Consider the following 4940-nt stretch of genomic DNA (forward strand, 5'->3'; position numbering starts at 1 on the left):
GCAAAAAGAGGTTGAAAACAAAGCCTTAACATAATGAATGACAAATAGATACTCATTTAGCGGCCAATTTGTACAAAGCGAAACCAGAAAATATTGATAAATCGCAGCTACCCCACTTAAATGGTGTGAACTTAGGCAAATATTTTATTTGACCAAATCTCAATTTTCTTCATTATCACGTATGCATGCACTTTTGAATATGTGAGTTCAGAATATCAGTTGAACAAAAGGTGCAGCTAAAAAATACAAAATATTGTGAAAGCTTTACCGTCAGGTAGCTACACATCGAATAACTTGCAACTTAAATGATTTTTTTTTTAATGATAGTGTCAAATGCACTGTAGTACATTATGAAAGTCTATTAGTTAATACACTGCAGCGGTCTGTGTGTAACCAGAGAGCCACAGAATTACATCTTAGTGCAGAGGTGAATAGTGACTTGTGTATTTCTAGTGCCACGAGGTCAGTCTGTGACAGAAAGCACTGAGATTATGTAATTCACATTTTAAACTTGCAGTACACACAGTAGAAGATATACTGCTACAAAATGCTTAAAAGTTTAAGATGGAATAGTGTTTCCCAAAAATATATTTGAATAATATTGAGACTGTACGTATTTTGTTTTACATTACTATCCATTCAACACCATGCCAATTGAAAACACTCACTGCACAGCTCACTTGTTAACTCTTTGCACTACCACTCAAAAAAGAATGTCTTTACCATCACAAACCTTTGATCAATTAAAGCCAGTACACGTACTAACTCACAAGCATCCTTTACGTTTGCAGATGTTTCCCTTTACATTTGCAGATTAACTAGTAGGCCCCATTTGCATTTCTTTCAGGCAGAACTTAAGCACACTGTCTGCAAGGCTTTGGGGTTACAGCACAGGAGACTTGCCCAATGACACTTCAGTTAAAGCACTTAATTTAAACTAGTTGAATGAATCATCCCCACTGCTGCTATTCGAGAGGAAATAGAGGTTAAAGGAGAGAGCGACAGGCCAAGGGCAGTGGGGGAAAGGAAGAGAGGAAGGGGTTTAGGGAGGGAAAGTGAAGCAGACACTTCGATACCCAAAGAGGACTAAAAGCACTCACCCGTCAATAGTAGTCATGTTGGCAGGTGTTGGTGTCTCATCAGAACAGTCCACAGTGCTTCCTTTCAATGAGGCCCAGCTTCAACTTCTGAAATCACCTCTCAATTACAGCTCTAAACAGAATACACAAGGCACAGAAGCATGCGCCGTGTAACTGTTTACAGCTCATGACCGCTCTGACGTCAGGCCATTTTCCAAATGCTGCAACCCCTCCTTTTCCAAGACGTCACACTGTGACGATTTAGCCTGACATCCATCGATGCTTTTGATATAATGTAAAATAGGATGGTTTTGCTTTTATAATTACTATCCACATCAATATAGCGCATTAATTAATTGGAAGGGTTTAGCCCCTCCGCCCACACCCAGAAACTGCCCCCTCCCGACTCAATCAGGAGCTTTCCAGCCCAAGCACTATGCTGAGGGGGCCACCTGGAGCTTGGGGGCTCCCCCCACACCGCGGGGATGCGGGGCCTGTGGTATGCCCCTGCGTGGAGAGCAGATGTGGGGGACTCTGGAGAGGACCTGCTAACCCTCAGCTCAGAGCCCCCGGCTGGGCACCGTAGAGCTGCAGTGCAGTCTGCTACCTGCTGAACTGTATGCTAGGCATACCTGACTCTACCCCAGCCCAAGCATGCTCGCCTTTTACTTGGGAACGCTGCAGTCCGTGCTCTGGGTCTGTCAGTGTGACTGGAGACCTCTGCCTGCGCTGGGTAAGGCAGAGGGGCATTAGAGACCCGCAGGGAGGTGTGCCCAAGAGCACTTGTCCCGGGACTTGGGAACTATCCACCTGGGGTTTTGGTGTGCCCAGGAAGATCGAGGATCTGAAGGCACCCCAGCTACCCCAGAGGAACCCCAGAGGCATCATTGCCAGGAACCTGTCCTGACATGCCTTCAAGGAGTCCCTCATGCCAAAAGACTCTTTCTGCCCATATACGGTCCTGGATGAGGACCACTCAAATCCTAGCATCTGCTTCCTCACTCTGGACTGTAGCTTCCATTGCAACCAAAGAAACTGCAAACTCCATGGCTCTGGAGGTTCCTTGTTGGCCAACATCTTGAGGAACAGCAGTGTGCACCTGCAGTGGGACACCCAGGAAAATCAGGACCTTTAGGGGCTTTGCCCTCAACTGCTTGTGAACAGCACCTACATGTGCTTCCAGTGTGACTCTGTCCAGTTGGGAGCCAGCTGCTGTGACTACCTCCTTACTGATGTCCACAACAACATAAAGTCTGCCTACATACCCTCTACAGGAATTAGAGCACACCCGGCCGAATGTGTGGACTCAACGGTGGAGCCGGCGGGCATGCAGGATATTGTGGTGGCCGTGACGGCCGTGAGGGGATGGATCTGTGTCATGCTGGTCATCATTTGCTTGTTGGTTGCTTACATCACTGAAAAACTCATGCATCCCACCTTCACTAGGGCATCATCCAAGAGGGGGACATGAGGTAGGCCGGTGTGGCTCACCCTCCGCCATGTTGGCCCTGCTAGTGCAGGTGTTGAAGGCTGTAACACAGGTGATGAAGGTTGCTGCACTGGTAGTGTTGGTAAGGGCTGCTGCATTGGTGGTGAAGGAGGGTGTTTTGTCTCTAGCGCCGTGTAGGAGGTCGCAGGTGATAGGAGCCAGCGGTCTAAACATTGAGTGGGCTGTGACTAATAAATGTAAATCAGGCTATTCTGGGATATTTATATCACAGTCTGTTACTAACTTCCAAACCCCACCCCCCTCCCCGCACCTACACAGCTCACTGCCTTAAACGACAGAAGGGACCACCCTGCAGTTTGTCTGGTGGAAGATATGGATGGTCTTTTTTCTAGATCTGAGCCACTAATTCTCCATAAACTTGAGGTTTGGAGTCTGACACTCTCCAGTGTACTTTCAATCAGGTGTGACTCAGTATCTGGGAAAAGTCAGATAGGACCAGACTCAAAACATAGCCAATCCTGGATATACAGGGATTTAGCAACAGCATCGCTATCTTAAAATATCAGAGCACAAACTTTTTAGGGTACTTCATGTGCCATGTTCACACCATTCCTGCCTCAGACACAGTTTCAAGCCAGGATGACAGAGCAAAAATGATTCTAACAACATTTTAAAATCCTATTTTAGCTTGAAGCCCAATGTGTTACCATGCGTGCAACACCAATGATTAAAAAAAAACTTAGAATTGTATTGTTTTCTCCTTATGTGTCTAGAAGACATCCTTAGAGCTATTTAAGAGTTGATATCTCATTTTGCCTTATATAAATATATATTCTTATCCTCGTGTCACTTTTATTCCGCGTCAATAAAAAGAACAGCAGACAGAAATAAAACCAGCTGCTGAGTACAAGTTGTACCTTCCACGCCAATCTGTTTGGCATAATTACGGATACTGAGTCACATTCACTTTTCAGGCATGAGGGTGGATCCCTCATGGACACCCATAACTCTGTTCGACAATAGTAGTCCCTGCAGTATGGTGGTATCACAACCAACTGAGAACAGGCCTATAGGGGAAATGGGGAATTTCGGAAAGACTGATACCATTGACGAGTCAGGAGGGTGGGCTGGGAAAGAGTCAATCAAATTTCCAGACTTCTTGACGAGGCTGACTCTTCCACCATCCCCACTGGAGCTTTGAACATTAATATGAATTTTGGAGGTTTTATGTGAGAATATGAAGGCACAAAGTATCAGCCGGCAACAATGTCGACTCCCTGATATCGATTTCCAATACCCCATCAAGGTCTGTAGAAATCAGTCATTCATTTAGATTTACTGTTCTTCTTACCTTGGGAATATACATCTAAAATGATGTCTACATACTTACCTTGAAGATACAGTGATGGTTTATATTGCTCGAGGTCGATATTTAAACCTCGACATTGTGTGAGAACACCATTATGTATGGCCAGGAGGAGGAGCCCTTACCCCTGGATAGCCAGATGTCCCACCCCCGGTTGAAAATTGCAAAAAACACAGTTGATGGACAGAATGTAGAACAATGTCATACATTCACCCCAGTACAAGGATCTGGGCCTAAATCCATCGTTTTTTTGCACTCCACACCACCCTGGGTTAGACACTGGCTATATGCAAATCAGCTCTGACCCTGTGCCTCATGGGAACAGACCAGTCCGAACTACCAAGCCACGTCTTTTCCAGACCGGAATCAAGCATCCAAGGACCGGTTTCTGGCTATCAGCCTTCATCAGCCTGGATAGCTTGACTCCAGTGGTGTGGAGAGCCTGGGACTCCTACCCCTGGTCTCATGGTCCAGGGAAACAATGGCTGAAAAAACAAGATTTGGCTTAGCCTTTGGGAACTTATAAGTGTTTAGCCGGAGATATTGACTTAACTTATGTCTTTAAGCTGTGCTGTACAGAAGTCTGCAGCATGCTGAAGTTATAATAAAGAAGTGTCAGAAGCATTTGTGTTACCTTAGATATGTAAAAAAAAAACATTATGTACAACTGAACGACCATATTAAAAAGTATTCAAAAAATTGTCTTGAGTTTTTTTTGTCCTTTCAATGCTGGCAACTTGTATCTGCCTGTCCCAATGGTTGATTGTTGTGTTTTTTTGTTATGGGGGCATAAATAACAGGAGGGTGAAGGTCAGTCAGTCAGTTAGTCAGTTAGTGAGAGTGAGTGAGTGAGAGAATCAGTCAGTGAGAGAGTCAGTCAGTGAGAGAGTCAATCAGTCAGTGAGAGAGAGAGAGTCAGTCAATGAGAGGGAGAGTCAGTGAGAGTCTGTCAGTGAGAGAGTCAGTGAGAGTCTTTCAGTGAGAGAGAGTCATTGAGCGTCTGTCAGTGAGAGAGAGTCATTGAGAGTCTGTCAGTGAGTGAGAG

General features: G+C 45.2%; 1 pseudogene; it reads left to right on the top strand.

Moving 5' to 3' along the window:
- Positions 1-1733: 1733 nt before the first annotated feature.
- LOC144822415 (fibronectin type III domain-containing protein 10-like) lies at positions 1734-2550 on the top strand (annotated as a pseudogene).
- Positions 2551-4940: the final 2390 nt, after the last annotated feature.

This window comes from Lissotriton helveticus, chromosome 3_1, assembly GCF_964261635.1.
Source record: "Lissotriton helveticus chromosome 3_1, aLisHel1.1, whole genome shotgun sequence".
Classification (NCBI taxonomy): domain Eukaryota; kingdom Metazoa; phylum Chordata; class Amphibia; order Caudata; family Salamandridae; genus Lissotriton; species Lissotriton helveticus.